The sequence below is a fragment of the Lissotriton helveticus genome, chromosome 5_1 (genome assembly GCF_964261635.1).
Source record: "Lissotriton helveticus chromosome 5_1, aLisHel1.1, whole genome shotgun sequence".
Classification (NCBI taxonomy): Eukaryota; Metazoa; Chordata; class Amphibia; order Caudata; family Salamandridae; genus Lissotriton; species Lissotriton helveticus.
The window spans coordinates 135,643,505-135,667,281 of record NC_136065.1 but is presented as its reverse complement, the minus strand read 5'-3'; the positions used below and the strand labels follow the sequence as shown (position 1 = coordinate 135,667,281).

Here is a 23,777-nt window from a genome sequence, read left to right as displayed (position 1 = left end):
GTGGTGGTGGTAGCACTCTTCCACCCACTGCTGCACTGGTGGCGGTAACCCCAGCTCCCTGACCCACCTCCAATAGATCAGTGGTACAGTTAATCTCCCTAAAAATATTTTGGCAGGCAAAGGCAAAGGCAAATGAAATAACATTGCACTTTTCTAAATCAGATCACCTATATTACAAGTATTGACTCGAGTTGATCTAGTCCTAATTTCTTAAACCATAGCCCAAATACAACGCTCGTAAACTACATTTGAAGCAACTAATGCATTGCAAAGAATGATTTTTGTTTCTCATCTCAACCCCCTTTGATGGGCCAACTCAGGCTTCCATTTCAATGCATAGGTGCATGCTCACATGACTGGAAGATTACTTAGGACTGCACAAGCTACATAAAGAAAGGCACAGAGAATGCTAACTCACTGATATTACTATTACCACTATCTTAGTGACAGGACATAGGAGTCTGAATGACTTCTTAACCCCTTCCATGCTCATGACGGAACGGTTCCGTCATCAGCGTCGGTGCTCCGGTGCTGATGACGGAACATTTCCGTCATGAGTCAATGTGATTTATGACCCTTCAGCACTGCAGCGAAATTTGCGCAGCACTGAAGGGGTTAAATAATCAGCCCACGCTAGCACCAATATGTAGCACCAGTATGATTAGGTAGCACTGAGCACCTGGCTAGCTCATACTGGATCACATAATATTCATAATATAAACTTGACTCACCTTTGAGTGTGAGCAGTATGTTATTTGAAAAACAGGTATCAGTATTGTTGAACACAACAAATAAATAAATACTCACCGAGCCCCACAACCTGGACACCCAGCAGGTCGAGCAGGTCCTGCTCCTGGTCATGTATGTCAGCCCAGCATTGTGTCAACTGCTGCTGAGTGTGCTGGACCCCACTGCTTCTGAGCACGCACTGGCAAAACCTCCCCTGCAGCAGCAGATGCCTTAATAGGGCACTCCCACTCCCAGACCTGCTGGCTGCTGCCAGCATGGAAGGGAGTTGGTGCTAATCAGTGCTGCCACCTCCGAATAAATGGGGTGGGACTGCACCCCTAAGCGGTGCTGGCACCTGCAACGTGTGCGGCTAGCAGCCGCACTGGCGCTGCCGCTTCCTATCTCACCCTTCTCTACCATGGTGCTGGGTGGGGAAAAAAAGAAATAAGAAAAGTAGGAAGGAAGAAAAGGAAAAAACAAAAAGTAAAAAAAAGTCAAGGAAAAACCCCCCATAAAATACCCGAATACAAAGATGCACACTGATAAAATAAAGGTAAATGAGGGGTGGATGCGTGGGACAGGGGGAGTATTGAAAAGATTTCAGATGGATAGAAAAATCAGGCCCAGCACCATGCACAGAACAAGAAGCAGGTAAAACAAAATGGCCGCACCCATGCAGACCGTGTGGTGCCGTTCACTCTGATATTCAGCATGGAACACGCTACTGACACAAAAACGGGCAGCTGAGCTTCATTCCACTTGTTGGCAGAGTTTTTAAGAACTCAGTGGAATTCCGCGGAGCAAACCTCGTCGAGTTCCATCCATGCCTAGTTTTAAACCTATGCATTTCAATTTTCAGGCAGCAATCTGATGTCAATTCTTAGCTCAATGTGCTATATTTCCAACGATTTTTACTTATTAACTCACAGAATTGACAAAAGCAGGAATCCACTAAAATCTCAACATAAAATACTGATGTGTGATCTGAATGTCACACATTGAGCTTTTCAGCAGGAACATTTACCCTTTATGTGGATAAGTGTCAAAGCGGTGAGTAGACAAAGTGCAGATCTTTACCCCAAGTGCATTAACCACCAGAGTTACCATACCTTTGTAATAGCCCCTGAAAAATGATGTGCACACAAAGATCTCTGCAGACTACTCTTATCTCAGTTCTGCCTGTCATGCAGAGGGTGCCCCTTAATTTTTTTCCCTGATTGAAGCCAATGGTTGCACTGTTCCAAAGCTGGCACTGGTCTTCAGTTGTATGTTAGTGTGTAGAATGTGGGGGCAGTCTTGTTTTTGAGAATGCATGGAACATGTTCTTCCAGTTTCACCATCCTTGCTTCTGGAAATAATTTGGCAAATCAACCATGCTGAGGTGTTTTGAACTGGAAGTCCAGGAATATTGTCCTTTGCAGCAACACTGGAGTTTGGCTCCTGTTCAAATCATTTGCCATCAACACACCACAGCCTCGGCATGGGTTGACACAAAACCCATTCTAAGTAACTACATTGTTTTCACATATATTAGTGGTAGAAATACTGTTGACAATAGAGCATTATGAGCGCCAGCATTGTGGCACTGAAAAGTATGGAATGTCTCTGCAGTACTGGATGAGTGTGCAGTGTTGTGTCCGAATTGTAATATGGGATGTTATGCACACGACTTATTAGGGAAGCATGTTGTTTTGAGTCCCGTAATATACCGTTATATGGCATTCATCGCTGTGTATGGTGTATGTACCTAATTTATGGCATTGGTCTAATACTGGGCAGCCTGTCCCTGGTGTGATGAGAAGGGTTGTGTGAGGGTTTAATCCGAAGTCCGAAAACTTTGTCCTTCTTGAAGGCTGTTGAAATCTCCCAGCTTTGCTCAAACCGAATATTGTCATGTGCATCAGATGCCCGGAGAACATCTGTCGACTGAATACCACAGCCCAATGCAGAGCAGGAGGGCTTAGACTCTGGATAGTAGTGGAAGAGGACTCAAAGGACAGACCTTTGAATGCATTAACTGTCCGCAGCCTGGCTTCCTCTCCTATCACTCGTTGACTTTATGCTTGTCTTTGACCATGTACAGCACTTTGCTGCCTTTTGGCTAAGTTGGCACTATAGAGAGACTAATTATGGACATAAATATACACAGTGACTGTGACTATGAGGTGGTCCAAACCAGAGTACTCTGGTTCTTGTATGGGTGTAGAAAGATAAAAAAGGGTTGCTTCTTGTAACTTAGCATTTTTATTTCAAAATTCACCAGCTTTGCAAACCAATAGGCTGGTGAAGTTAAAAAAGGAAACGGGAGACAAAGACTGTAGCTTAACCCCTTGGCCGCGGCGGTAATTCTGCTGCGGCGCTGGGGGGGAGGGGGAGCCGCAGGGTGCCGCCATGCTGGTGACGGAACCACTCCGTCACCAGTCACGGGAGCGCTGTGCTTGTGACGGAGTGGTTCCATCACGGCCCCGCCCGCTCAATGGAACGCTCAGCGCAGGCGCGGGATTAATGCCGCGCAGGCGCGGCGGCGGGGCCGAGATGGAACCACTCCGTCATTAGCACAGCCCACCGGTGGGTGGTGACGGAGTGGTTCCGTCACCAGCGTCCAAGGGGTTAAACTGCAAACGGCAGAAGCCGGAAACCGTCTAAGCTACCACTCAAGGAAATGAGCAGACACAGAGAAATCCCCCCCCCCATTTGTCAGCTGTGCACTGTAATTCTCTACCGCCAGAAGTCTCACAGCTTAGGATTCAACAGTGCCTAGCTGCCAAGCGAGTAATGGCTGTTTACCCACTTCTGCTCAGATCTAATGGCAGCCCTGAGGGACATCACATAAACAGGAGCTGTTCAGCTGCCAGAATGTCTCCTGGATGGCACGCGTATGTGGAAACTCCCCATTAAATTCCCTGTCGTAGGTTCTCCCTCTTCCATGGTGCAACATCTGACTGCATGCAAACATGTGGTGCATTGCCACAGCCATGCACCAAATAGCACTGTGGTGGAGTGGATTACATCTCTCCTCAGATGAAGTACAAAAAAGTATGGCAACAATGAGGGTTATTTAGACCATTGCGATCGTTAAGACTGTTTCTATGGCAGCTTCCTGCACATCGATTAAGGTTTGCAGACCAGGCACCATGTTTAAAGCAGTGCTCAAAAAACATTATTGTTGGCAGGAAAAACTCACAAAATATGACTTTCTTTTCCACAAACAAAATACAAATGTCACACTATGTAGAATGAGTCACCACCCTGAACCTGAGCTCTATTATACATTTTTCCTCACATAGCAGATACACTGGAGGGAAAAGGAGCTATTTTAGCTCATCCTCAATAAGATGAGATGACCGTCACGGTGATTTTATGGCCCCTTGTGGATGGGCCATCACTGGTGGAGCCAGCACATTGAGCAGAGCCTATGATGGTGAGAACACAGCATGTCCCTGTCTCTAAACAGAGCAGGAGATCTGGGCGCTTGGTGAGACGCGAGCACCACTGATTTACAGCAGTGCTCCTTCTCCACCCAGACTCCAACTAAGGTTCTTAGGGGCATATTATCAAGAAGGGCGTTAAAATTATCTCTGCTTTAGCTGCAGGAAACTGCCGGTAAAGCTGCGATAATGGGATAGATAATATGCCCTTGCGATTTCCAATAGAAGCCCATGTTCACACCAGAACATGGGCTTCTATGGGAATTTACAAGGGAATATTATCAAGCCCATTATCACCGCTTTAGCGGTGGTTTCCTGCAGCGAAAGCTGCGATAATTTTAACGCAGTTTCTTGATAATATGCCCCTTGGTCACCTATGTCTCTCCTATGTGATCTTTTCTGACTTTGCAGGTAAAGTGTACAACTTTCATTCTTCCAGCGTTGATAAAATGAGTGACATGTCAACAGCCCTTATAAATGGGAAAGCAAAACGCAGTTTACCAAAAATATTTGATAATTAAACTGACCATTACCTTTGCAGTAGGTACATTTCTCACTATATTGCTAAGTTTTATTTCCTACAGCAAAGAAATTGCATGGACAGTGTTTAATTTGTAGACGAATAAGTGGCGGTGCCCAAAGATCTGTTCGGAAGTCCGAGGCTGGTGGGCCAAATCCCAAAGGTGTGTAGGCTGTAATCCACCTTGCGGCTATTTTCTTCTTCCTCTTTCTCCTTCTTTCCACTTTGTGCATTTTCCCTCTCTTGCTCTTGGGAAATGTCTGATGAGGAAAAATGAGTGCAGGTACCCAAAAAGAGTGCCAGTGATCCCCAGCGGCAAGCAGAGCCTCAAATAAAGTGCTGTGCATGAACGATTGGAAGTGCGCTGTCTACTTGAGCCTGGCTGCGCTTTGCTACTCGCATCTGGCTGGCTACTTGAAAATGAAATTGAATAAATCGCCCATAAGTACATGAAAATGTATGCGGCAGGGTAGCAGATGTCATTTTAAGCGGTGACCATGTCTGATACCATGTTCAGTGGTTCAAGTGCGAATTAAAAAGATAATACCTACAAAGCGATGTATGCATGAGGTTGCCTTTCTGCGAACATGCAGCCTTGTTGCACTGATGGGCAAATTGTTGCCAATTATTGTAGCGATATGGACAATGGAGCCAGTTTTCTTTCCAGTCTTCTTTAATCAGTAACATGGACCCGTGCAACCCTTAGGCCAAGCACCATAAATCAGTTTCCACTGAGATCCAAAGTAACCACTCCAAAGTGCATCTCAGTTACCCATTCAACATTTTATTCCAGCCTTGACTAGATAGTCATAACCTTGTCTAAAACAGATATAACACATTTTCATTTTACATTTTCATATCTTGCATATTGCAGCAGTTAGTTTGTAGCCCCATGAAGCTCACAACACTTTACCGACAATACCGCACACACAATTACAAAAGTGTAGGTGTAGGTGTCAGTGGCATTTGCACAGACGTTGCCTGCCATTGGTATGATAATGAACTTCATTTAAAACATATATGTATTTAAGAACCAATCACAGACATGGTGGTCTATGGTGGTCATTTGCAACCGAGGCAATGGCATCTGTTGCAAATGAGTTCCACCAACTTAGTTCACCAGGATTTTTTGCTTTTTGCTCACCCAGTTTTTGGACTTTTTCTGTGGGTGAATCTCACTACTTGCGTTTCACTCGTATTAATTTCACAGTAATTGGGCGTGTTTACTGCTAGTTTCTGTCTTTTAAGATAAGGCTGCTGCTGTGCAGCTAGGGAAAGGGTCCCTGGTTTGGTTACACATGAAAACGTGTGCTCATGTGTGCACACATGTGTGGGTAGCATGGGTCAAACTGCGGTCATGAACTTCTCTGTATTTGTACAGAAGTAGCCTGGTGCAGGAGGGACTCTGCAAGGGTAGGTGCTGACTCGGGGTGGGCCTTATAATATTTGTCGGCATTCATATATATGTGGTGAAATGTGGTTTATTATTAGGGATAAGTAGGTACCTACCACTTGTAATAAGGCCCTAGTCACAATATGAGGCCCAGTCAAGGTCTCGCTAAATTATTCCCTTGGTAGCTGGCCGCGAGCAGGCAGGCTTAACTTAGGAGACAGGTGTGTAAAGCATTAAAAACACCAGTATATTAAATAAGTAAGACACAACACACAATAAAAATCCAACACCAATTTATGAAAAATAGGAAATATTTTTATGATTAATATGACACATAAAAGGACAAAAATCCAATTTAGAAAACCGGAGATATGATTTTTTGAAGAATAAACACTTTGTATTGCCTAAATGACCAAAGCGCCCCTTTGGGACATCTGGTTACGCTTGACTGGGACAAAGTCAAAGATTCAGTCCGACCTCGATGGAGCGTGTGTAGGATACACTTAGTGGCAGGGCTCAGTGAAGTTTTTACCTTCTGAATTCGTTACTCTTTTGGAGCTTTTTCTCTCGATGTTGAGCGAGACTCCTCATCAGGCCGTCTTTGGGTTCACCGACTGTAGTTTGGCTCTTCGCAATACCTTGTCAACTCCGGGGAGTCTCATTAAAGATGAAAAGCTCCGGAGCATCAGGTGGGAAATCTGAATTTAAGGCCGAGTCAGGGGTCAGTGTCGCTGGCGTGACTCTCAACGACGAGTCGTCAGCTTATGGAGCTTTTTGAGAAACTTTTTCCAATCTTCTCAAACTTCTGTATCTTCTTCCAGAAGGTCATTTTGGGGTTCCAAAGGGTTCACAACACCAATCCAAGGTTCCAGAAGCTCTGAGTTGCTCCTTGAGATGTTGGGACTATGTCTTCCACAATGCACCTGTCCAAATCCTTTGAAGTGTAGCTGGAGGTGGTCAGCTGGTTTCTTCTTGCTGGAGAGGATGCTGGTGGAACTCTTTTAACCTGTTGCTTTTAGGGAGTCCACTCATTCACTTTTCAAAACAAGGCAAAGTCCTTAGGGCTGTAGTTCCAAAGTGCATTAGTTCAGAGTGCAGTCTTTTTGTTGCAAGTCAGGATTCCAGCAGGGCATTCCTTCTTCTTGCAGTTTTAGGCAGGGATCTGAGTTGCTGGCAGCTCGCCAATATTTATCCAATATTCTTGTGTGACAAGGAGGAGGGCACCCCTGACCAATGGGGTGCAGGGTGCCACCCAGAAGTATGACAACGTCCTCTAAAGTGTGGCATATTCTTGTCCCAGAAAGTACAGTTCTTTTAAAATCCAAGCTGGAGAAACTCTCTCCTGGAGGTTAAGATCTGGCTAAGACAACCCACTGGCATGGCTAAGTTTCTCTAACATTTTCCTTCCAGACCCTCTGCTAATTAGATTATTGGGACTCCTTCCTAGCTGGTGGTGCAGTATGTGGGGTTGAGCATGTGTCCTGTCATAACTGTCATTCCCTCTTTGAGGACCACTTTGTCTACCCCAGCCCCATCCTACCTATTGCTCTGCAGCTGCAGATCTCCTCCCCCCAGATTTCCTTTGTCTCTATGCAGGCCACTGAACACCTGATCAGAGCAGTTTGGCTCAGTCTGTCATAGGCTGGAAGATCAGGAGAGACTGCTGAAAGGTTGGATTTTGGTTCATCAGAAAAGCAAGTTCTTTAACTTATTTTATATGATAGTTAAAATAAATCTAACTTTGGCAACTTGTTGGATTTATTCTATTATTTTAATACGTTTAGCTCACTCCTGTCAATAATTATACTTCATTCCCATGTTAGACTATGGAGCCAATGTGCTACAATGGGGAAAAATTAACTTGTCAGGTTTTCCCTCACCAGGGAATATAAAACCTTTTTTTGGTTTAAATTTGTTTTATTGGTTTCAGAAAAACACAAATACAGTGCCTTGCGATGTTGAGTCCACGAGATAATGCAGATAACAGACTGAAGCAGCCACCTTGCATAAAGATGTACGAAACCTACAGGGGCTGTCAGGCCCCACCATTGTCCTCGGGTGGAGTCACCGTAATGACGTTCAGATCTAGACAATGATCTCCTATGAACCCAGACAAAGAGTAACCAAGCCAAAAAAAAAACCCTCACCCCCAACCCCCCACCCCCACCCCAACCAGTGTGCCAATGTGTGTGATTGTGATAGGGTGTATGTGTGGAGCGCTCACTGCGCTTCCTTTTCGGGTTCCGCAGTGGTATTATTTGCATCTGTTAGGCGTAGTAGGCGAAGGTATCTCGGGCACGTTATTTCATTGTATTCCTGTGATAAAAGTGCTAACAGTGGTTGCCAGATTGTGTGGAAAGTGGCCGAATGCGCTCCATCCCCAGTGTGTACCAAAGTTTGTGCAGCCAACCTGTGTGAGTGGGTCACGTGTTCGCCCCCAAAGGAACAGGATGTGTAGGGAGGCTGCCTGCAATGCCAGACCCATTTGTCGTCCTCTAATTGATTTCAGCGGAAAAGTGAGCACGTTCGGAAGGCCTAGAATGGTGTAGGTTGGACACCGAGGGATTTCAGTGTCAAGGGATGTGTCCATGTCTTTGAGGACAGATGTCCAGCATGCTTTGACCTCTTTGCAGTCCCACAGAAGGTGCGTCGGAGTGCCCTGTTACCCACACCCCCTCCAACAGTATGAACTGCGAGACGGGTTGCCCCTATGTAACCTAGCTGGGGTTAGGTACCAATATGTGGCCAGTTTCATGTCCGATTCCCTACCCGCTGTGTTCCTAGCTGTATGGTTGGCCCTGTAGTAGATGAACTGCCACTCCCGGGTCGGGATCATTCTCCCTAGTTCCTGTTCCCAGCGCTTCTGACCGGCCAATCGGTGTGTCACGGAGGAAGGAAAAAGCATCTTATAAAGATCCGTAATCAAGCCAGGGTCCGATTCTTTTGTAACTAGCCATTTTTCAAAACTTGTCATTTGCCTACTAACTAAGGGGCTGATCTCGGGCTGTGTGAGCCAATGCCTGAGTTGGAACTATTGAAAGAGCTGTGGTGATTTGACATCATAGAACTGTGACAGTGTGGAGAGTGGTAGGGAGCCCTTTAAGTCAAAAAGATGTCCCACCAATCTGCAGTTGGAGCCTCGCCATTGAGGAAAGATGTGGCCATCGGTACCTGGAGGGAAGTCTGGGTTATCCAATATAGGAGTTAGTGGGGACGGGAATGATGTGAGTGCCGGCTTGGTAGCCACCAAGTCCCACCCCCCCCAATATTGTACGTGTTATGGGCGATTTCTGGAGATAGCGCGGTCTGTGTGCGCGACGTAGGAATGGTATTTTCTATAAGGATGTCTGGGCCATTGCCCTATCCTGGAAGAGCCACCTCTTCTCTGATTCAGGCCTGTACCACTCTTCCAAATATCTTAACTGTGCCGCTTGAAAGTATTGTTGCAAATTTGGAATCCCCAGGCCCCCCTCATCCATCCCCGGAAAGCTAATTGTCTATGTATTCTCGGCCTTTTCCCCACCCAGATGAAGTGCTGAATTGCCTCTTGCAGTGTCTTGATAGTCCCGTCTGGAGGTAGCACTGGAATAGTCTGAAAGATATAAAGTATCTTGGGAAGTGCCGACATTTGTACAGCCGCGTTCCTCCCCAGCAAGGACAATGGTAGTTTCTGCCATCGTCTAAGGTCGCTACATAGCCGTGATATTAGTGTGGCGTAGTTTAGGGCCACCGTTTGTTCCGTGGACGGCGTGAGGACAATACCTAGGTAAGAAAGTTGCCCCTGAACTAGTAGTCCCCCTCCATTTGCGGGTGCTCCGTGCTGTATGTGGGCGTTGTTACCCAGTGGCAAGAGCAACAACTTCTCTCTATTCATCTTGAGGCCCGACACCGCGCCGAAGGCCTCCACCTCTTCTAGAAAGGCCGGTACCGATCGCATAGGATTGTCAAGCACTGCCAATATGTCATCTGCGTAAAGGCCAATTGGTTGTGGCTCTCCGCCAAAGGTTATGCCGTGGATTTTAGGGTTATTGCACACCCTCGGTGCTAGCGGTTCGATATAGAGTGCAAATAGGAGGGGTGAGAGTGGGTACCCCTGCCTGGTGCCTTGTTGGATTTCGAAGGGGCATGAGCTCAGTCCTTTGATACGGATCCTCGCCTGTGGGTGATGGTACTTGCAACCCACCCTCGAAAGCGTTCCCCAACATCAAAGTGTATAAGAACATTCTCGAGAAAACCCCAATCGACGCGATTGAGCGCTTTCTCAACGTCTATGACCAGGAGCATGGAATCTAATTGTTGGAAATGGGCTTTGTCAATCAAGTGGAGGATACGTTTGGTGTTGTCGCTGCATTGTTGACCGGGGACGAAGCCTGACTGGTCCGGGTCTATGATCCCCGGTAAACAAGGTCCCAGCATCAAGGCTAGTACCCCCGTGAAAAGTTTGAGATTCAGGTTAAGTAAGGAAATTGGCCGGTAAGCAGAGCACTGGGTGGTATCCTTGCCCAGCTTATGCAGCACTATAATGTGGGCCTCTAGCATGTCAGTTGGAATGGAACCGGGGCCCTGGAATGAATTAAAAAGTTTAGTAAGAATCGGAGCGAGTATCGGAGAGAACGTTTTGTAAAAACCGGAGGAGAAGCCATCAGGGCCTGGCGATTTCAGGGGTTTGAGGCGGGAGATGGCACTAATCACCTCCTCAATTCTGATAGGTGCGTCCAAGGACCCCACATTAGTTGCATTCAGCGCAGTGGTGGTTGCGCCCTGTAGGTAAGTGTCGGCACTCTCTACTGGTGTGGGGTCCGCCTTATACAGAGATGCATAATATTCCCTGAATGCCCCCGCTATTTGTGCCTCGTCATGGATCTCCTCCCCTTTCTTGTTGTGTAAAGTTAAAATTTTTGAGCGCTAGACCTTAGCCCGAAGTGCGCTCGCTACGAGGCGTCCCGTTTTGTTCCCTCCCACGTAGTATGTGTGTCGCAGTCTAAGAGCAGCGTATTTGGCCCGGTCTGTATCCAAACTAGCCAATTGAGCTCTGGTGATTTTTAGCTTCTTCCAAATTCTTGGAGCCCTCGTTTGACTATGCACCCTTTCCAGTTCGACCACTTTGGCCGCTAGGGATTCCCGTTTTGTTTTGCGGTCTTTGACCTCCGCTGCCTATATGGCTATTAGTTCGCCCCTCACCACCACTTTCAACGACCCCACACCGCCGCCACAGGTGTGTCCGGCCGGTCATTAAGTTCGATATAGTCAGTAATGCATTTGCGGAGTTGTTGGACCAACTCCTTACGTTGTAGGAGAGGCTCACTCAACCTCCATCGAGCGGGTGGTCGCTTGATGCATGGAACTCTAAACGTTATCTCTACGGCCTCATGATCGGAAATGGCAGCTGGGATGATATCCACATCCACCACCCTATTCTCCAATTCAGAGCCTATGAAATGGTATAGTCTGGCGTATGTGTGGTGCACATGAGAATAAAAAGTGTAGTGCGAGGTCTAGGGGTGTTTAATGCGCCACAGGTCCCTCAACCTATCTCTGTGTCAGCCACTCTTTCCCGGCCTCCGATATGGCACCTGCATTGCCAAAACGGTGGCCAGATCTTTCCGTTTCCTTGTCCATCACAAAGTTGAGGTCTCCCCCCATAAGTAGGATAGAGTCTGGGGAACGTAGGGCCTTAGCCAGAGCATTTTTGATAAAGGGTTCCTGACTCGTATCAGGGGCATAAAGGGAGCCTACCGTCAACGTCATGCCTCCCACCGTGAAGCCGTGAGCAAGGAGTCTGACCTTGATCTCCCCAACTTTATCTCCAACCTGACCATGAAAGTGTTTGGCAACCAAAAGCGCGATCCCCACCTTTTTGTCGAGAGTTGAGGAGAAGAACTGTTGAGGGAATGCACGGGATCTTATCCTATGCCAATCTTTAGAGAGTAAGTGGGTTTCTTGGAGTAAGCAGATCTCGGCGCCTGAATTTTCTAAGTATGACAGGACGGCACGCCGCTTAATGGGGTTGTTGAGCCCCTTCACGTTCAATGTAAGGACTTTCAATGTGGCTTCAGACATCTCATTACAAGGATGTAATTCTTGCACAGCCTACTGTCCGCCTTTTGCCTTGTACCCTGCGTACGGGCCTCAACCCCTGTCGGTACACTGGTTCCCTCCGACCCCTCCCTGCTGCGCAACTCCCCCAACTCTCGCACCCCAACCTGACCACGTGCCGTCCCGCCTCCCCCTCCCCAACAAGCCAACTGATGAATGTTCCTCGGCCTGTTGGGTGTTGTCCCTCCTCCCCTACCCTAACCCCAACACCCCCCACCCTAACCCCAACATAGAAACCCCAATGTCGTGTCATAGTCCCAGGCCAGTTAACTTACAACACAGGCCAGTGGTGAAGTTATGTGAGGGAACGTGTGGCATTGGCGACCTATCTGGCCCCCCGTCCACCTCACTCCCCGACCTGCATGGATATGATGCGAAAGAGACCCCTCGCCCAGCAAGGTCAGTCCAATGCCAATGTGTCTCTGGACACCTCTTGGATGGCCAAGGCCTGTTCCTGGGCCACGGTGTCGGGATCCGGTTTCATGGAAGCTCTAGGTGAGTGTCTGTGACCAACCCTCTGCCACCCACTCTGTGATGGGCTCTGTGATAGTTTTTGTGACGGTCGTTGCGAGGCATCTTGAGAGGGGATTTCCTCGTTGAGCTCAATACCTAGCAGGGCGCAGGTGTCTTGTAGGGATCTCATCTGATGCAGGGTCCCATTCCACTTAAAGATCAGTCTGAAGGGATGACCCCATGAGTAGGGGACTCCCTTATCGCGCACGAACGTTGTGACTACTTTAAATACTTTCCGTTTGTGTAGAGTGATGGCTGAGAGATCCTGATAAAGTGCCACTGGCTGCCCCTGGTACTTGAGATGTTGTTTCTGTTGCGCCTCCCGAAGGATTCTCTTCTTTAAATGAAAGTCAGGCAGGAAGGCCAGTATGTCAGGTGGGGGGGCAGGTACACGGCACGCCAGGCCGACTCTGTGGGCTCTGTCTATACGAATGTCAAAGTCCTTTGCCTCCCCCAGAATCTCCCGAAACATGTCCTGTAAGAAGCCCACAACACTTGCCCCCTCTGCTTTAGATGGCACACCCAGAGAAGTAGAGAAGTGTGGCTCACTGGTTAGAGGCGGCAGACCCTGATGCAGAGGTCTGGCCCGGGACCAGGGTTCAATTCCCGATGCGGCAAGGTACCGGGCTCAATGTCCGCAGACTCGACAATTCTCGCATTGGCGCCTACTCTAATCATGGGTCCCACTCTGCAACTCTGGGCAATAGCTTGCTTAATCTCCACAACCGCCCCAGTGGCGCTGGGATGCCTGGTTCCACCTTGGGGGTGCCCAGTAGGGGGCATTTCACAGGGAAAACCAGGAAGGGTTCCACAGCGGTATACAGCGCCAGAATACCCTGAGTAGGGTGACAGTGCGCTTTACAAGTAAACCCACATTTACATTTACATTTACACCGCGAACCCTGATGTTGTTCTGTCTGGATCTGTTTTCGAGGTCCTCTGCATGAGCCTGCAGGTATAATTGTTGATCACGGAGGCGGATGAGTTCCTGTTGGAGTTGTTTCACTTCTTCGTCCATAGACTATTCCGCCTCTTCGACAGCCGCCACCCGCTCGCCTAAGCCATCAACGTCTCGGTGAAGTTCTCGATGCTCACCGGCCATTTCCTGCTTCAATGTTTGAAAGTCCTCACGCAAGGAGTTGAATAGAGTTTCGAGAAAGGATTTGGTTATGGGTACTACCCCGTCCCCCTGGTCTGCGGATTGCTTAGCTGGTGGAGTGGGGGGATTCTTGTCACCCTTGGGAGGGCCCTTGATGAGCATGTCGGTAAGCGTGCGCCCACCTCCTCTCCCTGCGGTGGCCATTTTCTCCGTCGATCACCCGTAGTGTACCCTTTCAAAAATGCTGGGGCCCTCAGAAGCTCTTGTGCCAGGGGAGGACCTGTTCACTGACCGGGGTCTGAGGCACTGCAGGTGGAGATGGCGAGGGGGAGCAGCCCCCGGTATTTCCTCGGCCCTCCTTGTGAATCCGGGCTGGTGCTGGTACATTGTCATCCACCAGGGGTGTAGCCCAGGCCCCCCGTCTCGCCAGGGATATGGGGGACAACCACCGGCTCCTCTCCGCTTGTCGCCACTCCCTTTCCCGCCTCGAGGGGCTGCGCCTCACCTCCGCTCCCAAGTGTGTTCAGTGGCGGTGGATGCTTGCCTTTGTCCGGGCGCACACAATGGAATCGGCGGCCTACCCCAGCTCGGCAGGCCCAGGGGCCCGTTTCTCGAATTTCTCGACACCCGCAAGGGGAGTCCCGCAGCAGCAGCCAGCCGCTCCCGTCACCAGCCACTGCTCTCGCTTTCGCTCCGGCCGCTCACCTCTGGCTCCTCCAGGACGGCAGTCGGCAGGTGACGGTGAGCTAATACCAGGTCAGAGGGCTCTTGTGGGGCTTGGGTGCCCATTTCACAGCGTGCGACTCCTGCAGCCGCCATGTCGCGGCAGCAGACCTCAGACCGTAACGCCGGCTGCACAATGTCTCTCTGTGCCCCAGGCTGTGCCTCAGCTGAACACCTCGTCTCTCCGTTGCTACCGGCCCTGAACCTCACAAAACGGGGGTATTGGTGTGAAGAAAAAGCCGGGATAGGGGACCCGGAGCGGGGAGCCTCAAGATCTGGCTGCCGCTCAGGTCGCATTCTTGGCCACGCCCCATGAAACATTTTTTAAAATGTCCCTGCAAATATTTGCAAGGCACCCTACCCATGGGGCACCTAGGGGAGACATTAGGGTGTACTTAACCACTTCAGCGCTAATGACAAGGGTAACTCGTCATGGACTTTCCATTGATTTCAATGGAAAGTCAATGGAAGCTCATCAGGTGCCTTAGCAGCCAAGTGGTTAAATGTAAAAATAAGCTAGTTTAGGACTTATAAAGTACCTTTAATTCCCAAGTCAAATTTGCATGTAATTTAATTTTAAAATCAGCCTGCAAAGCAGAGCTGCCTTTAAAATGACAGCAGGCAACACAGCAGGCCTTTAAACCTACATGCCCTACTATGTACCAGGGGCTTACAGGTAGGTTGTCATACCAATTGTAATTACACCAAATTACCATATACCTTTTACACAGAGCACTGGCCCGGGGTCTGGTTCGCAGAGCCCAATGCACAATCAGAGTCAGTTACCACCAGTATCAGTCAAGAAAATGGGGGTGATCAGGGCAAAAAGTATGACTTTCTCACAAGTTGTCAGCAGGGATTACTGCAAAATCTGTAGTGCCTTCACTGTATTATGCATATAGGTGAAATCTGCCTTAAAGTGCAGTTTCACTCGACTTAGGCCTACACAGTCCAGAAGCATGTCAAACTGGAGTAAACAATGTATGCTGAGCTTAATTTTTCAAGTTCCAGCACCACGTACATATATCTTATGAATCATCAAGAATTGTCATATTTCTCTAACTCAATCTAGAATCAGATTCCAGGCCTTTGTCTCATCTGCTGGGACAACTTAATTAATAGGGCTGCCCAGCAGAGGTAACACAGGCCTCCCCACAGGAAAGGGCAATTATTAGTGATTGGTCTAGTTCCTGAGAAGGAAGAGGTGGAGAGGAGAATCTGCATCTGATAATCTGCTGTCCCACTGCACCTGGGTGGGTCAGACCAGGCTCACTGAACAAAGGAGGAAGCCCAACATGTTGAACCAGAAGTTTAGGGGGCTCCCTGTTGAAGTTTGGGTGGGAAGGGCCATGGGAATGATTTCAGCTAGGGGTAGAGCTGAGGTCCTAAGAGACGTTCTGCTCCGAGACAACTTGACAGCGATATTTTGGATTGTTCCAGGATGCTGCGCAGGAGGGTTGGGACAGGGGTAGAGGAATGATGTGACATCCTAGGATTCGACAGGGGTGCTCGGATTCCGAATTTATGCCATCCACACTTATAAACCTATGCATAATGGAGCCTTACATTAGTTAATTTACTAGAGGGTAGATTTTCAAACATTTTGCTCTGGATAAAATGTTTTTGGGGGGAATTTACTTTCCAGTGCAAAACTTTTTTTTCACTGGTAAGTACCCTAAAAGTAGTGCAAAAGCACTGCTTTGAGATATTTATCACCAAGGGGGCGTTACAAGGTTGGTACATGGGTGTTTCCATGAAACCACCCACATTTTTTGACACATAATCCTGTCTACAAAGAATTGTAGACAGGGTTTAGCGCCAAAAGTTAACACCACTTCAAAGAAGGCGCTAACAGGAGCATTTTTTTTACTTTTTTGTTTCTTTTCTGACTGTGGGAAAAAGCTTTTAAACTTGTCTAGGTATGTTGATACACTTACGCTTTGGACAGTGGACCTACAAAGCAACAGAGAGGCACCAAACCCTATATTTTCACAAACCAAAGTCTTTTGATCGTTCTGCGTGCTGATCCCAAAATGCTCTCTGTCCAAGGGTACCACCCTATTTTGTACAGGAAGGGTGCCCATCCTATACAAAGCCTATACTAGACTCGCACACATACCCTAGCGCTATGGCGCCAGGGTATGTGCATGGCGTTCGTCAGCTGAAATCAGCACCGGCGCTAGGGAGAGGGGTGGAGAGAACCATAGTTCTGTAGATATGGCATTTTCCTGCTCTCTCCCTGTCATGCAACGCAGACTCTTTGGGTGCTGCGTTGCGTTACATTCATTTTAAAAAAATCTGGCACATGATGTACTTATGTCAAGTTGGTGTTCCTCTGATTACACCAAGAGTGTGCTGTGAGGCCCTATAGTGCTTTGTGACTTCTCAGTACCTACACACATTTACTACACAATAATTTGTTTTCTAACATTCTCTCCAGTTTTCTTAGCTAGATGCTAAATATTCCTCACATAATCATTTGAACAATGTTTAAGGCGAATATTAGTATTAATAGATACGAAGGCGCATTTTAATTCGTTGCACACACACATTGGAGGATTCCTTGCTTCAGAGTTATCAAATGATCTGATTTAACTTTAGCCCCCCTTCTGCCCCCCACCCCCTCATATCCCACCGATGGTTGTCTATGGGAGTGGCAAGGTTTCACTGCAACAGACACACCACTTCTGCTCTTCTATTTTTAACACAAGAGAGTGCTAATTCTCCACAGTTAATTCACACAATACTCTGCGGTGAAACTTCCTTCCCTGCCCAAGGAGAACACTTTTGATGTGTAAATTCCGGAGAAGAAAGAGTCTAAACTGACCTGGATACATGCTAATAGCCGCAGTAAGGCAGGCCCTGGCAGACTGCTACAGCATTCACATTCCGAACAAAAATGTGTTTTTTTGCTTCAGACTGGAAATTGAAATCAGAGCAGCTGACGCATAGGAGCGCACAGAATCTAGAGTCGTGCTGTTTGCTAAAAGGCAGATTAATTCTGGGGGCGATGCGATCGCCTTGCCTGGGCTCACACCGCCCGCTGGAGAGGGAACGAAATAAGGGCGGGATGTACCTTTAAAGCGTCTGCAATTCAGCTTCAATTTGATTCAGCGAAAAGTAACACAGAGCGATCTGCATCTCGTCCTTTGATTACACGTCTGCGCGCGGCTCGGCCCGGGCTGACACTGACATCACTGCGGCGGGGGGAGGGAGGGGAGGATGCATTGCAATGGAAATCAATTTGATTAGAGGCTGCATCAATTACCGAGCAGACATGATCCGCAGCGGCGAAAGGAACCGAACGAGGCCAAATGTGTTTTGTCCCGTCCCGAAAAAAGAGCGGCGTCTCTTAATGACAAACGACCTCGGATGGGTTTCGGTAGGAACATGAGCTATGGGCCGCCTCTGGTGCATGCCGCCCGTGCCATCCATTGGCAGCCAGACTAGTGCCACCCTGAGCAAACTTCCCTGAATGTTCTTCTCTGAGTTAAGTTTCTGTAGGGTATGAGGCGCACCCTGGACTGGAGCGCGCGCATGCAACATTTGTTGATCTAGTTGTGGAAGTATATTGCTGTCGGATTTACATTTCCTGACAGCCCCGCATTGCGGGGCTTATTTATGGACCCTTGCGCCACTTTTGCACCGCCGGTGCGTCACTTTTTGTATCGCACTAGTGGCGTAAAAAATGAGCTTTGTTGCCCCATATTTACAAAGTGACGCATCTACCTAGATGCGTCACTTTGTAAACCACTGCGCCACATTATACCTGCGCCAGGTATAATGTATGCAAGGGGGGCGTTCCTACGCAAGAAAGGGCCGTAGAAGTGACGCAGTGAAATCTATAAGATTTCACTGCACCCCTTTTAGGACACAAATGCGTCAATATCTTACGCCTGCCTCATGGCAGTCGTAAGACTGACGCAGGCACATTTCACATGGGACTTGCCCACATGTAATGACCCATTGCTAGAGTTGCGTCACTTTTGTGACACACGCCAGCAATGCGTCATTTTGCGCCTACAGATACGTCAGAAATACTGACCTATCTGTAACTCCTTGCGACATGATGCGTCATACTGTAAATATGACGCGTCATTGGTGTCGCAAGGAGGGCGCAATGAAAAGTGACGCAACGCTGTTTTCTCGCAGTGATGCGTCACTTTTCATAAATGAGGCCCTGCATTTTTAGAATCCCCAATAACCAACAACGTCACAAAGAACGTCTGCTGCTAAGTGGTCACTTTTTCCATGGTGAACAAACTAACATTTCTAACAACGGGTAAAAACTGGTGCAGGTATCCCTCTTTAATCCAACAGAGAGGCTGACCTGCCTGACAACTGGGAGCTTTCACCTAGACTTCCCCTCCACGTTCCCTTTACATGGTACAACGGTATCAGCTCCAGATACTACAGAACGGCAATTCTTTTCACCAGACCACCGCTGTAAGACTCACACTCAACCTCGCACGCCGCACCCGCATCACACGGCACTTCAGGAGGCTTCACTGGCTCAACCATTCACAAGCACAGCCAGTTCAAACTTCTCACAAACATACAACGCCCTACACAACACAGGAGCAGAATACATGAACAGCCGCATGCACTTTCACCAACCCACCAGACATCTACGCTCTGCCTCACTGTCACTCGCACACGTCACGATTCCACAAAAAGAAAACTGGAGGCCGCTCATTCTCCTACATCGCACCCAAGACATGGAACGACCTACCAAAACGTATCAGCGCCTTTTCCTCACTATTTGATTTCCCCAAGAAGCTGAAGACCTGGCTCTTTGTACAAGCACCTTGGGGACCACAAACCTACACACTTGCCGAAGTGCCTCGATACCCTCTCGGGTGATTAGAGAGCAATGCTAATCACTATAACCAGTGCTTTAAATGGACCGGTCCTGTCTGGTATGGAGTACCAGCACTTTTTTATTTTGAGAGGGAGAGTACCAACACTTCTCAAGAGGGACGTAATACTTTTAATTGGAAAGTACCTGCATTTCCCAGAAACAAGCAGGTACTCTGGTACAAAATACATGCACTTCTATTTTTCCATTTCAATCACTGAAGATAACATAACAGTTTGTCATACATAAGAAAGCCACTTGTTTGGCCTCCTGATCACACTCATCCGCAGAGCCTGAGTCGGCAATCGTGCTTTCGCTTAACTCGCCCCCAAAGCCTGGAACGACATCCCCCTGCACATCAGAACTGCCTTCTCAGTCTTTGAGTTCTGCAACAAACTGAAGACATGGCTCTTTACAAAGAATCATAAGAGAACATCCAATCAATCAATCAATCAAACCACTTGTATAGCGCACTACTCACCCGGAAGGGTCTCAAGGCTCCTGGGGGAAGGGGTACGCTACTGCTCGAACAACCAGGTCTTGAGTTGTCTCCTGAAGTCGAGGTGGTCCTGGGTCAGCCGAAGGTGGATGGGCAGGGAGTTCCATGTCTTGGCCGCCAGGTAGGAGAAGGATCTGCCTCCGGCGGTGGCTCTTCGGATGCGTGGTACGGCGGCGAGGGCGAGGCTGGTAGACCGTAGCTGGCGGGTGGGCGTGTAGAAGGTCAGGCGGTCGTTGAGGTACTTGGGGCCCAGGTCGTGGAGAGACTTGTGTGCGTGGGTGAGGAGCCTGAACGTGATCCTCTTGTTGACGGGGAGCCAGTGCAGGTCCCTCAGGTGGCTGGAGATGTGGCTGCGTCGGGGGATGTCCAGGATGAGTCGGGCGGAGGCGTTCTGGATGTGTTGGAGTCTTTTCTGTAGCTTGGCTGTGGTTCCGGCGTAGAGGGTGTTTCCGTAGTCCAGTCGGCTGGTGACGAGGGCCTGGGTGACCGTCTTCCTGGTTTCTGTCGGGATCCATCGGAAGATCTTGCGAAGCATGCGGAGGGTGTGAAAGCATGATGAGGAGACGGCGTTGACTTGTCTGGGCATCGAGAGGGAGGAGTCCAGGATGAAGCCCAGGTTGCGTGCGTGGTCTGTTGGCTTGGGGGCGGTGCCCAGGGCTGGGGGCCACCAGGAGTCGTCCCATGCGGAGGGTGATAGTCCCAGGATGAGGACTTCCGTCTTGTCTGAGTTCAGTTTCAGGCGGCTGTTCTTCATCCACTCGGCGACGTCTTTCATCTTTTCGTGTAGGCTGGTTCTGGCGGTGTCGGGGTCTCTGGTGAGGGAGAGGATCAGCTGGGTGTCATCGGCGTAGGAGATGATTTTGAGGTTGTGTTGGCGTGCGATGGTAGCAAGGGGTCTCATGTAGATGTTGAAGAGGGTGGGGCTGAGTGATGATCTTTGCGGGACGCCGCAGATGACTTCGGTGGCCTCGGAACGAAACGGGGGGAGGCGGACTCTCGGTGTTCTTCCGGCGAGGAACGAGATGATCCATTCCAGTGCCTTCTCTTGGATGCCGATGTTGCTGAGGCGTTGGACTAGGGTGCGGTGGCAGACAGTGTCGAACGCTGCGGAGAGGTCCAGGAGGATGAGTGCCGCTGTTTCCCCGTTGTCGAGCAGGGCTCGGATGTCGTCGGTGGCGGCGATGAGGGCGGTCTCGGTGCTGTGGTTGGCTCTGAAACCGGACTGCGAGGGGTCGAGGAATACATTCGTCTCGAGGAAGGCGGCAAGCTGTCTGTTGACTATCTTCTCGATGACTTTGGCAGGAAAAGGAAGAAGCGAGATGGGGCGGAAGTTTTTGAGGTCGGTGGGGTCTGCTGTTGGTTTCTTCAGTAGGGCTCTGAGCTCGGCATGCTTCCAGCTCTCCGGGAAGGTGGCGGTGTTGAAGGAGGTGTTGATGACGTTCCGGAGTTGGGGTGCGATGGTGGAGTCGGCCTTGTTGAAGATGTGGTGGGGGCAGGGGTCGGTTGGAGATCCGGAGTGGATGGTGTTCTACGTGCGGGCTGTGTCTTCGGTGGTCACCGTGGTCCAGGTGCTGAGGGTGGCGGTGGGGTGCGTTGGTTCGACGGTTGGGTGCGTGGATGGTGCGCCGAAACTGTTGTGGATGTCGGCAATCTTGCGGTGGAAGAACGAGGCGAGGGAGTCGCAGAGCTCCTGTGAGGGAGTGATGTTGTTGTTGCCGGTGCTGGGGTTGGAGAACTCCTTGACGATGCTGAAGAGTTCCTTGCTGTCGTGGGCGTTGAAGTCCAGTCGTTCCTTCAGTGATTTCTTCTTGGTGGTGCGGATGAGCTGGTGGTGCTTGCGGGTGGCGTGTTTGAGGGGGGTCATGTTGTCAGCGGTCTGGTTGAGGAGCCAGGCTTTTTCGAGGGTGCGGCAGTTCTTCTTGGAGTCTTTGAGTTCGTCGGTGAACCAGGGGGCCTTCTTGCTCCTGGGCCTGCTGGGAGGGTTCTTCAGTGGTGCGAGGTCGTTGGCGCAGGCGGTCAGCCACTGCGTGAAGTTGCGGGCTGCTTCGTTGGGGTCCGTTGTGCTGGCGGGTGGGCTCTGGCTGAGGGAGGTGGTGAGCTGGTCGGTGGTGATCTTGCTCCAGCTTCTGTGAGGGACCTGTTGCGGGTGGTGGTGGGTTGTGGTTTTTCTGAAGCTGAAGTGGACGCAGCTGTGGTCGGTCCAGTGGAGTCCGGTGGAGTGGCTGAAGGTGATGTGCTTGCTGGATGAGAAGACGGGATCAAGTGTGTGGCCGGCGTAGTGGGTGGGGGTGTTGACCAGTTGCTTGAGTCCAAGGTTGGCGAGGTTGTCCAGCAGGGCGACGGTGTTGCGGTCCTTGATGTTCTCCAGGTGGAAGTTGAGGTCCCCCAGGAGGATGTAGTCGGCAGAGGGGAGGGCGTGTGGGCTGATGAAGTCCGTGATGTCTTCGCTGAATTGTGTGCGTGGTCCCGGGGGTCTGTAGACGAGGGTGCCTCTGAGGGTCGTCTTCGGGTCGGTGTGAATCTGGAAGTGGAGGAGCTCGGCGGCGTTGAAGTCGGTCGTGATGCGGATGGTGTTTTTGTGGACGATGGCGATGCCTCCTCCGGTCTGGTTGCCGCGGTCCCTCCTGATGATCTTGTACCCGTCCGGGATGGCGATGGCGATGTCGGGGGCTGAGGAGGCGTTCATCCAGGTTTCCGTGAGGAAGGCGATGTCTGGTGAAGTGGTGTCGAGGAGGTTCCAGAGTTCACCGGCGTTTCTGTGGACGGAGCGGGTGTTGAGTAGAATGCACTTGAGGTTGCTGCTGGTGTTTGGCTTGGTGGGCGCGGTGCGGGTTCGGAGGCAGGTGAACTTGCAGGTTCTGCAGGTGAAGGGTCCGTGAATGCGTTTCGGGGCGGCCCGGCAGCAGGTGGGATTCCGGCCGGCATTGAGTGCGTTGAGGGCGGCGGCATTGTAGGTCTGTCGGGTGGTCTCGTAGCGGTGGGGGCCAGGGGTCTTGGCGTTGGGCGTGTTCCAGGCGCGGACGGGCGCAGACGGGCTTGCCTTTGGCGCGCCTTCGGCGCACAATCGGCGCGTCCGCTCGGTCGCCATTTAAGGCTAAGTGGGAGGGAGGAGCAGCTGGGAGGCGGGAGCGGGGAGGGCACAGAACAAAAAGGGGGCGTGGACGGCGGCGGGAAGCGGGGAGCGGGCGGGCAAGGCACAGGGGGACAACAAAGATTATGCTACAGGAAATACAAATACAAATACAGCAGAAACAACAATATACTGTGCAAAAACGGCAGAACAGGCACAGGGGGACAGCTACAGAGATTATGCTAAAAGGAAATACAAATACAACATAGACAACAATGTACTACACAAAAACGGCGGCACTGCAGGGCAGGGAACAGCGAGGTAGGCAGCTAGGGCGGCAAGGCAGACAGTTCAACGAGGCTGCGAGCAGCAGCGAGGGGCAAGGGGTACACACGCAGCTGGTGGCCGTGCGGCACGGGGGTGTCCTGAGAACAGGTCACGCAAGCAGAACATAAAACTAACTAGAGGTCCCACATTTCATGACTCTTAATGATGTTCTGCTGCCAAAGGGAAGGATCCCATAACATTCCAGAATTAAAATCACCTGAAACCACTGGTTCCCGTCTCTGGCCTATAGAGATATAGAAACTTAAGTTAAAGATGAAGAATGCTCGGAGACAGTCGGAGAGAGGGAAAATAAGAATACAGCAGGCAAAATGGACATGGAAAGGTATTAGCGAGACAATGACAGTTGTGTGGCGATTGTGAGAGAGAGAGGTGCTGGCTGAAGAAGAAAAACTTTAGAAACACCCTGAAGGATTTAGAACTGCGGTGATTAAAGTCAGCTCCCATCTGCTGAGATTGACTGAGGATGGTTTTGCAGCAGGTCTGCTTGACCACCTGCTCCTG

At 49.8% G+C, this 23,777-nt stretch overlaps 1 protein-coding gene across 1 annotated transcript in view; it reads right to left on the bottom strand.

Annotated features, from left to right (window-relative positions):
• Nucleotides 1–23,777, bottom strand: part of LOC144752416 (solute carrier family 53 member 1-like) — a 467,914-nt gene that overhangs the window by 157,351 nt on the left and 286,786 nt on the right. The window lies entirely within an intron of this gene.